The sequence below is a fragment of the Ambystoma mexicanum genome, chromosome 4p (assembly GCF_040938575.1).
Source record: "Ambystoma mexicanum isolate Mex_15411 chromosome 4p, UKY_AmexF1_1, whole genome shotgun sequence".
Classification (NCBI taxonomy): domain Eukaryota; kingdom Metazoa; phylum Chordata; class Amphibia; order Caudata; family Ambystomatidae; genus Ambystoma; species Ambystoma mexicanum.
Window position 1 is genome coordinate 490882196 of NC_090927.1, and position 11487 is coordinate 490893682.

The following is an 11487-nucleotide window of genomic DNA, read 5'->3' on the forward strand; positions in this document are numbered from 1 at the left end:
AAAACCAAGTGAACTCCTGGTACGATTCAGACCTCATTAACCTGAAATGAAAGTGTAGGGTGGCTTGGAGGAAATGGTTGGCATCCTGTACATCCTCTGGCAAACTGGTCTGCCGCATGCTCCAAAGGCAACACTGATTCTCTGCCCTCACTAAGAAGAGAGCTCACATCCAAGCCTGCACTCCGTGGAATCTAACAACTCAGCCAAACTCTTTAAAATCAGCAAGGAGATGGCCAATCCTGCCACAGTCTTTACCTCTCCTGTCCCCTCCCAGGCCCTCTGCATGGCCCTGGCTTCTCATTTCATCTCAAAAACCCAGGACATCCTGCCCACCCTTTCGTCCTCTCCTGCTTCTCCCTCCACTCTCTCCTCTTCCTCCGGGCCCCCTGCATCCACACCCCCTCCCTTCTCTGCCTTTGCTCTCTTCACCCCTGATGAGGTTTCTAGACAAGTCTGATCTATGAAACCCTCTTCAAAAGAGGTTCTTCCCTGTTCTTCCAAAACCATCAAGGACAACATTGACACCCTCACTCCAACCTTGACCGACTTCTGCAACCACTCTGTTGCCGCTGGAACATTCCCTTCCCACCTGAAGCACTCTCTTGTGCACACTCTTCTCAAGAAACCTTCAGGCGACCCCTCCCTTCCAGCTAATTATCACCTGATCTCAATTACTCCTTTTCTGGGCAAACTCTTGGAAAAGCTGACCATCTCCCAGCTTAATCTTCATACTGAATCTGTTGGTTGTCTCATGACCATCAGTCTGGCTTCAGAACTGCCAGAAGCACAGAAACTGCTCTCCTGAACATCCATAAAGACCTGCTCTCTAACCTTGATGCTAATATCCCCTCTGTCCTCATCTAACTTGATCTCTCTTATGCCTTTGACATGGTCAACTATGCCATTCTGCTCAACCGGCTCCATGATGACCTGGGTATCACTGATCATCCTCTGGCTTGGCTGACTTCTTTTCTCTCGGACCGACACTCCCAGGTCCAACTTGGGTCCTTCCTCTCCTCTATCTTTTTCTCTACCTGTGGTGTTCCCCAGGGGTCTAACCTTTCTCCCGGGTTGTTAAACCAATACCTGGCACCTCTCGCCCACCGCATTGCTGCTCTCTGCTCCAACTTTCAGTGCTATGCGGATGGCACTCAGCCCACTTTCAGGCTCCCCTCTGCAAACTCTTCTCCTCTCATCCCGGATTGTCAGTCTGCAATCCAGGAGTGGTGTTCCGCCAATGATCTCTCCCTGAATGCCAGTAAGACCAAGATCCTCCTCATTAGCACACCTGCACCTTCTTTTCCTGCCACTCTCTAGCCTGCCTTCCTTGGACCTCTTCCTGCTCCCACCTGTGAGGCTAAGAACCTCTGGGTCATCTTCGGATCCATACTTTCCTTCTCTACTCAAATATATGATGTCTCTAAGAAGTCAAACTACCAACTGCACCGCCTCAGAGGTATTTTTCCTTTCTTCTCCTTCCCCCAGAAGCTCTCTGTCTCCAGAGCTCTGGTTCTCTCTAGGCTTGACTACTGTAACATCCTCTTTTTAAATCTGCCTGCCTCTACGCTCTGTCCTCTGCAACTCATCCAGAACAGGACTGCAAGACTTGTCCTTGGCCTCAAGCCCAGGAATAGTATCTCTCCAGCCCTGAAATCTCTCCATTGGCTCCCAGTGGCTACAAGGATCAAGTTAAAGACTCTTTGCATTGTCCACAAAGCCTTCTGGGCCCTAAGACCACAATACCTCCAACTCTTTCTTCGGAAATATCTTCCTACTCAGGCTCTTCCCTCCTCCACCTCCAACTCCCTGAGAGTCAATAGCTTGTCCAAGCAACGAGTTGGGGGAAGATCTCTCTCTCCGGTTGGCACCTCCCTACCTCTCTGAAACTTGAGCAGAACAATCTCCGGTTCCGAAAGCATCTCAAGACTATCCTCTTTGCTTCTGCCTACTCTCTTCCTCTTCCCAGCTGATCTCCTGTCTCCTGTCTGATATTGCACTGGTCACCTGCCTACCCTCTGACCTCAGGTCCAGGTCCCTACCCACCCAGTTTCACACTTGCACTGCCTCCTGGCAACTCTGCACTTGGGCCTGTATCTGCAACCCTACAGTCCCCTTAACTGCATTTATCAGACACTGTTGTCTTCACTTAACCCTTGCACTGCCACCTGTTGGCCACACTAATTGTTTTTTGATGTGTTCATCCTGTGTCCTGCACTTGCTCCTCCTCTCCTTCCCCTGGAACTTTTCCCCTTCTCTCGCCCCTGAACTTGTGCAATCTCAATGTCACTAGGCCTAGTAAGATCATTGTCTTGTCCTCTCTTTGTCTCCCCTTCCTTGACTCATCGCGCCTTGAATCACTTGTGTATAGGTGCGTTATAAATGTCATATTACATCATATCATATCATATCATAGCCATGCTTCCCGAAGGTAGGGAAAGGATTGGACCGGCTACTGGGATACAGAAAGAGCTGAATAGACTGAAACCAGACAAATTAACATCCTGAGAGACAAAAAGGTATCATGAAGGAATAATACAGTATTATATGAACGTTGGCACTTACCTTATGTGGGACAGTACCTGGCAGGGAGTAAACCAGGTTTGTTAAATTGGACTGTGTGTGAAACAGGCTGGCAATCCCAAAGAAGCAGAATATCAGAGTCTGTCACCATGTAGAAGGGGATGAAGCCGACAGGGGAAGTTTACCGGGCCCGAGGACCCACCAAGAGGGAAAGTAGGACATAATCAGTGGACTGGGGCCCAAAGAGACCCTGAAAGAATATAAGCGGGTTTGGAACACAGAGAAAAGATAAACAAACAACAGAAACAATCAGTGAGATCCCATAACAGTCCAGAGCGACTAACCCAAATCAAAAGAGAAAAAGAAGTACATAAAGCCAGGATTAGGGGTCAGGACCCTTTGCCAAAGATTGAGAAACCTTTTGGAACTCTAAGATATACAATCAAGTCTAGCAGTGTAGTCAGCCTGACTTGATACCACACTGGTGACCTGGAGATATTTTCGACATTGTGTTTTTTTTTGTGAAACTGAAGTCTACGGTCAGGTCTGGCAGGATAATGGACCAGACCTGATATTACTCTGGGAACTATATCCGATATACAATGAAAGAAATATCTAAGTTGAAGTTTCAATCATATCAAGAATTAAACACGGTCTGGCTGTATCCTGAAAAAGAGGGATCTCCTGGGTCAAGAAGACACCCAGTTTTTCCTTAGTTAGTTTAGAGTGCAACGGACATAAAAATAGGGTTGGACACAGGATTGTGGACACTTCACTTTATGGACATCGTGACAGAGTCCTTAGTATTTTTGTTGAGGCAGTACAACCCCTCATAGCAATAGGGCAAGATACAGTTTTCCTTTTTCTTTTACTTTTATAAATAATTCTTTGCCAACAAACATACCACCAATGTGCTTCTAGACCCTTACTTCTGTTTCTGTATAGTACATTCTAAAAAGTTCCAGAGATGGATTGTAAGACTGAGAGATGGTTCATGAAGGAGTGATTTATTATGTTAAGTCGGTGGTGCCGCTTTTGAAATGGTAAAACAGATTTTGTTATCATCAAAATCCTAAGCATTATTTCATCATCATTCAATACCTCTGTTATACCTTTTCAGTGATTATATTTCAAAGTCAAGCCAGAGATTAGTTTTAGAAGAGATTTCATTTTCTTTTTAATGATTGGAGAAAAAGAGCTTGACATCCTATATAGTCCGTGTGGCAAATCGACAAAGAAGTCAGGGTATTGTCTCATAGGTCTAGCTGAAATAGATCACAGTGCAGTTGTGGAGAAGGCTGAGGTTTTAAGCATCTAGAAACCAGGGATTGCAGTAGATGGTGGTCAGACCAAGGTAAAAAACTAATATCTAATTTCAACAAATGAGCAGTGAGTCAGAACAGCATGGTCTCTAGATGATGGCCACCCTATATAGAAAGGTTGTACGGACACTTTTAAATAATCAGAGAATCACGCAGGTTGAAGGGAAGAGAGTGCCTATTGGATGGAAGAGATATACTGATATTGAAGTCACCACGGACCAAAATCACATATAATGTAAATGGCCAATGAAAACTGCCTTTTCATAAAGGAAGAGTGATGGTTCACCAGATGGACAGTAAATTGCAACACAGTTATTGCAAATGTTCCTGTCATAGAGACATTTATAGACTAGACATTCAAAGGAGGAAGTAGTGGCAGTGATAGAGGAGAGGAAGATCGTAGATGTTCACCCTCTAGCTTTGTTGGACCTGTTGCAAAGCTGGATCTCTAGTTCTTTAGTTATTACAAAGGCAAATCTCCATCAGTTCTAAAATGTTAAGCTTAAGATCTACAAGCAGGTCATTGATGGTAAGTGCACACTTAATATCAGAGCAAGCATTGGGGTTGCAATGTTCCAGAAGGGTCTAGGTCTGTATGCTATCCAGGGGTTGGGTTCAACAATGAGAGGAGGGAGAGATAGTAGAATAGAAGAGAATGAAGGACCCAGGTGCTAACTGAAGGATTGAGTGTCAAGATGTGTGGCGAGGAGTGGGAAAGGAGGGAGTGACAGGTAGGATAGTAGACAGAGAGAGGGACAAACTTCAGATGCAAAGGTGAGCTGCTATGAATGCATCATCATTTCCATTAATATATTTCTGTGTATTCAACCAGTTAAACAGGTTAAACGTGTGCAATTTGAATTCAAGTCAATATTAAGGGTGGTACTTGGGAATACATCAATAGGATGGTTGGGACTGGGAATGTCTGGATGAAGAGAGGAGGTGGGAGTGTGCAGTGAGTGGTTTAAGAGGAAGCACTCTGCAAATGCAGGGAAGAGAGGGGGTGAATGTAAAATGGTAAGGATTGGCCATGGTGGTGAACGGACGGCAATAGAATAGATGCTCGGAGGGAGGAGACCTGAAAGGTGGAACAGAGATGAGGAAGACAGAAGAAGCAGTAGGAAAGGAAGGACTCCTTTTAAAATAAAAGATGGTGTGGTTAAAGGAATCAACCAGTGCAACACCATATACTAAGCAGAGAAATCTGTCGTAACAAAGGAAGAAGAGGGGAAGTGGATGTTCCTACTAAAGGTAGAAGAATGGAGTGCACCTTATAAAGAATATCAATCTAGAGAACAGTAATCAGAGACAGCAGAAAATGGTGGAAAGGTTTTAAAAGAAAGGGTAAAGGGAGGAATTAGCCCCTACCGAGGTCCTTGGAGTCAAGGAAGCTCCCAGATTTTCAGCAGTGTGAGGGAGAGTAGAGCCAACAGCTGTGGCATATGAAAGGAATGGGAAGAAGGAGGAGAAGGCACCAAGGAGGTGGATGCGCCATACAGACTTGGATAGCTTAAACTAAGACTGTACCACAGTGGGGAGCAGTGGAGGGTTTAAAGGCAGAGGAAAGTTCAAATGCAGAAATACGAAAACAAGACCATGACATACTTGGGGAGTGTAAGGCAGTGTATTGAAAGAAGTAAACAGGAAGATGAGAAAAAGTTAACAGATTGATAAGGGGGAAAGGCATGACTGACAGACAGAGGCAGTGGCTGCTGTGAAATGAAGGAGCGCTAAAGAGGATGGAGGAGCAAAGAAGAGAGAAGGAGAGGCTACAAAGAAGCATAAAGCAAGATATAGAAAGAAAATAAAACAGAGGATTAGTCGTTCTTTAGAAGGGAAATATAGTACAGTTGAACTAAGCAAAATGGGTCAAATGCAATAGCAGTAGAAGAGCAGAGGTGAAGGCTTGAGAAGAGGCTAGGCCTGAGAAAGACATGATATGCATGATGTGGTGTAAACAAATGGGCAAAGGGACAGGCAGTGAGAGGGAAGTGGCAAAATAAGTACGCAGACAGCCTAATGAGGTGACAAAATGAGGGAGGCATGATGGTTGGAGGTGGATGAAGGGGGAAGAGTACAAGATATGAAGGTATTGGCTAGTAGATAGTTCAGGGTAGTGGAGGAACAAGGAAGGGAGTAAAAGGGGACAAGAAGGGGAAGGGGGAGTGAGGGAGGGAGATAGAGAGAAGAGAAGAGACATTCAAACCGGCAGAACTATGAGCCACAAGAAAGTCAGAACATGGGTTACCTAGTTCAAAGTCTGAGTCAAGCAGAATGGTGGTGGTGATGCATAAGGAATTGTTAGAGGGAAAGCCAAGTGGAGAGTGCAGGCGGGAGGAGAATAATTTCAGATGACATGGTGTAACATGACAAATATGCAGCCAGTGAGAGAAAGCAGAGTGAAAGGATTAAAAAAAGAAGTTGTAGGGAGGAAGAAGGCAACATTGAGAGGGAAGCAAGGAAATGCAACCTGAAGGACATGCAAGGATATGGATAGAAGACAGATCAATAGATGTGTCATGAAGTGAAAGGCAGTAACCTGCTTTGGGACCACAAGGTCACAGGTCAAAGGACAGGGCAGGGAAGTTTGCATTATGATATTCAAAGGAATAGGCAAGGTCAATGGGAATAGAAGGCAATCAAAAGTCTAGTGAGACGGAATGAGGGAGTGAAAACCAGGGGTAGTATGGTCAAGGAAGCTGAAAACAGGCTAGCAGTGAAGGAGTGGCAAAAAAGTTAAGAAGGGTCAAAAGATGAATAAAGAGTTAGCAGTAAAGTGAGAAGAAGGAAGGGCAATATTGTATTGTAACATTGAACTAAAATGTACCTCAGAGATAGATTTGTGAGTTACAAAAAAAATGACTCAGATGGCAAAATAAGGGGAAGAGAAATTAATTGAAGACTCAGATGGTGATAGGTAAGCATAGTTAAGAAATGAGGAAGATGGAAAAGGGGGAGTGAGAGATGTGACAACATGGTTGTTTTATGACTGGGTCAGGTGGAAAGATTTAGAGAGAGACAATGTGTGATGTCAAACTGATAGGTTCAGAAGGGAGTGAGACATGCTACTGTGAAGTGGTAGAGTTGATGGATAGGTTACGTAAGTGCATGGAGAGATGCTTGTAGCTAGTATGGGGTGCATTGCAGGCTTGTAGGATAGGGAGATCAGTAAAAGAAAAGAGGTAAGACAAATGCCATTATTGAAAATAGAAGAGGTAACGAGGGGACTGAACAGGGAGGCGATATACAGAGCTTTTTGGTTTAAACAGAACAGGCTGCCGAACAGGGACGTCATTTCACCAAAATGATAGGAGTAGTGGAAGTGACATCACACGGCCCTTGACCTCCAATGATATCACAGGAAGTGATGTCATTTGAACCTGCCCCCAAGTCACATCATGGGAAGTGATGGCACATGACCTTCAGATGAATCAAACACCAGTGTTTCCAGGTGCTCTCATTAAATAAGAACTGAGGCATAGAGTATATGAGAGGGAGGTCATAGAGGATGCAAAGTCAAGATCTAGTGTAATTTCAAAAGAAAAGTTGTTGACTAACAAGAATAAAACTAAAGAAGTCATTGGTGATGAATACTTTTCATCACCAAATTATCAAGGCAAAGTTTCCAGATTAGTAAGATTATTAAAAAACATTGGAACATGTTACACAATGATCCAACTCTGTATAAATTGTTCCCAAAAGCCCCCATGATGGCTTTCAAAAGGGGAAGAAATCTTGGGGACAAGCTGGTGAGAGCCAAAAAGCCCCTGAAAAACAGACAGTTACTGTTGAGCACAAAAAACAGGGGCACTTTCCCCTGTTTATGTTCCACCCACTGCAACAATATCATAAAAGAGGACACTATCTCACATCCATGGACAGGAAAGAAAATTAAGCTGCAGGACTTTGCAACATGCCTGACCCTAGGAGTAATTTACACAATAAAATGTCCCTGTGGGAAACTGTACATTGGACAGACTATGCGATCAGCAAAAGAGCGCTGGACGGAACATAAGTCGAATATAAGATTCAATAGTCCCAGATCCCCAGTGGCAAGACATTTTCTTGAACATAACCACACTGTAGCACAGTTAAAATTCCAGATACTGGAAGTGGTGAAACGTCCACTGAGAGGAGGTAACTACCAGTGACTCATTCTTCAAAGGGAGATGTACTGGATTCATCCACTTGATAGAGTACAACCTAATGGATTGAATGAAGATTGCTCTCAAATTTGTTTTGTGTAAGGCAAGCTCTTTCAAAATGACATGGTCTGATGAGTATGGAATGTACTGTTATTTCCCTAATTGTGATAACAACGTATGAGATTACCTAGAGACTAGTAGTTGAAAATGTCTCTGTATACACTGTCCTTCATTGTACCATTCTGTACTGTAAATATCATTGATGAGCTGATTATGTAACTACTGTTTAGAATTTAAGGACTATGTAGCATCGTTGAGTAGAGGCCAAAATATCAATATGGGAAGTCACAATTACAAGTGGGGTAGTGATTCCATCTACTTATCATCAATGGAACTCAACCATGTAGGTATCACTTACAACAATGACAAAGTGGTGACTAAAACAGTATTACTGGACATTTGCTGTAATACAAGATAAATAGTCTCATAAAAATGTCGCCCATCTGTAAGTGACATATACACAAGGTGTAAGCTGGATCGTTACAAGAAAGTGCTTTATCATCATGAGAGCCACTTGGATGCTTAGCCCTAAGTCACTCGGAGCTATTTATGCCCTTAAACGTATAAATATAACAGACCACGCTTGTTACATAAGTACATTTATAAACATTGAATTGTCGTCATTCTGAGTGCAAATAGGAACATACATACATGAATGCATTGTCAAGATCCATGGACAGGGTGGCGATTTCCCAGTGTAATGGGAGACTTCTCGATGTTCCAAGATGGTGGCACGATTAGATATAACCTCTCAGTTAGTCCGTTTTCCATGTTGCACAGGATCGGATTTAACTAGTCAATCAAAGTAGGCGTCTCGCTTTGTTGAATGACGAGTGTGGTTGCCTTAGTTACAGACGCCAATCTTGCACCAGCATAGCAAACAGATGTCTCGTGGCAAGGTAGGCGGCTTATATGGGGATATCTGGTTTCTGTACTTAAGATAAATATACATTATTGTTACCTGGATTTAGCGGATGCTGAGAATTCATTTTGCTTATTGTAGAACTTAGATGAAAGCATTTGGGAACGGCTGTAAAACGGACTCCTTGAAGTCAGCACATCTGCCTGATAAGAACGAATACCGCCAGGCATTGAATGAAGTAGATGTCAATTAGGGGAATTGTGACCGCTTAGGGGTAAGTGCGTGTACCACCTATTGTTCTCTGTTGCAGAGAATTATTAAGATTGTATATCTCCTTTAAGAATGCTTGTTTAATATTATAGAGGACCGACACATCTCACCCATTAGTCATTTTCTTGGCGTCTTCATCCGCTTTAGTGATTTTGGTCTGGACCAGTATCTGTGTCAATTGCTGATTGATTAACTACTTGAGATGAATACCACTTAATTGGGCGCATACTGAAGTAGACGTCCTACCCGACACAGGCGCTGAACCGATGCCCCATTAAATTTCTTCACTGCGATCACTCCAGGAAAGGAGTGTTGGTAAGCCTTGTCTACATTTGTCATCATCGATAACGTATAAACGGAATGTGCATGAGGTATTGGAAACACGGGCTAAATTAATACCACTGGGCATTCACTGAGTTATTAGATTTAGATCACCATACGTATTTAAGCAGGGGTCATCCAGCTGGCTCCAATGAATGGTTAATCTAATTCGTAAATTAGCGTTCCACTAAAGTTGGTATATTTGAGCGATTGCATTGAGTTAAGCATTTCTGTTATTGAGCCAATAAGGAGAACATTTATGATTGAATTGATTTACTCCTTCTCTGATATTAATTTTCACAGTCCGCTTGGCTCTGGAAGAAAGGGGCATCACCTCGAAACGCGTCAGCTAACAACAGATCTTTTTTTTAACTGTATTTTTTGCCTCACTTTTGTATATATTATATTTATAGTAATTAAAACCTGGTTAATTTTGTGGGTATCAAAACCCTCTGTTTGTTTGAATTGAGTCGTTTAAATATTTTGCAGATATGTCCATAAGAATTGACTGGCTTTACAGTATATGAAAGTGTGCAGGGGACGAGAGGATCCTAACATTGGATATTCTTTATTTATTTATCACAGGAAGTGATGACATTTGAACCTGCCCCCAAGTCACATCACGGGAAGTAATCGCAGATGACCTTCAGATGAGTCTAACACCCGTGTTTCCAGGTGCTCTCATTTCAGGCAGAAATAAAAACCGAGTAATAGGGGATATGAGATTTGTCGACGATCACACATTTGGGGAATGTCAGTTTCCAGATTCGACGTGGGGCCTATATGTAAAACATACATAATACAGTAAATGTAACAGGGTAACCAAAATCTCTAATGCAGGCAATAGCTAGTGTATAAAACACCAATAGATCAATGGACACAGAAGTACTTGTTATTTGTGGTATTAAGCCAAAAAAGCACTGACCTGTAGGGGTGTGCGCTGTCTGTTTACCCAGGAGCAAAATGCTGTACGAGGAAGGCCTGAAAATTACGTGTGAGTGTAAGCTGAGGCCATTTGTCTTCCGTGTGCATTTATCTTTAAGTTATGTGACAAGCAACCACATGTCGTCTCCCACAACCCAGCGCTGAACTTACATCTTAATGCCCTAGCCTTTGATACATGACTGTTCTTCAAAAAATTTTAACAGGGTTAAGTGTGGGGATGGTGGGGGCTGCACTTCCCTCAAGAGTGGGGCTCAATGCATCTATGATTTTTCAGAGCACTATCTGATTGGTGCGTTATTCAATGATCCCTCCAGAACTGGCCCGTGAATAAAGCTTCCACAAACCCCCTTTCCAAGAAGGTGTTTGAGTGAGGAGGGGTGGGTCACTCCATGGATCTATCTATTCTGAGACTCTGTGTCAAACCCTTATTTTCTTAAAAATGGTTGCACCAGAGCAGGGTCCTGGTCGAGTTTGCGGCCTCTCTCAACCATTCATATCACACATGAATGCGTTCAAGGTGAGCAGAGCCCAATCAGTGGTGTTGCACAGAATGTGGGGGCACCCAATGTGAGCCATGCTAAGCCCTCCCACCCCCAATCTCTGCAACAAAGCACAGGACGAGGCACACCCCGGGCCTGTCCGAACCACCACATGTGTGCAATGTCCATGATGATTATGCCACTGCAGGGGCATGCACTATTCCAAGTGAAATAAATAAATATGTTTTTAATCAAAGCTTAAATGTTTCACCTAGCGTTGAAAGAAGGGGGCAGAGCCTGGTCCCAAAATATACCAACCACAAGTGGTGGCTGGTGGGCAGTTTTATTGGAGGGTGTAAATATTTGCCACAAATATGCAATTGTGACTGAGTATAGCGAGGGTGCATGTAAGATAGCTCAGCAGGTTGAATACTCACTGCTGCGATCTGAGCGTGATCTGCAGGTCGCAGGTTCAAATCCCGGCATGGCCATCTCAGCCTTTCATCCTTCCGAGGTCGATAAACGAGTACCAATTTCGGTTGGGTGATATTGTATGTAAATAT

General features: G+C 43.4%; 1 long non-coding RNA gene across 1 annotated transcript; it reads left to right on the plus strand.

Moving 5' to 3' along the window:
• The first annotated feature begins 8874 nt into the window (after positions 1 to 8874).
• On the plus strand, positions 8875 to 10376 carry LOC138452601 (uncharacterized). The gene is made up of 4 exons (XR_011260252.1): positions 8875 to 8946; positions 9051 to 9183; positions 9327 to 9494; positions 10086 to 10376. It is a non-coding gene; the product is annotated as an uncharacterized lncRNA (long non-coding RNA).
• Positions 10377 to 11487: the final 1111 nt, after the last annotated feature.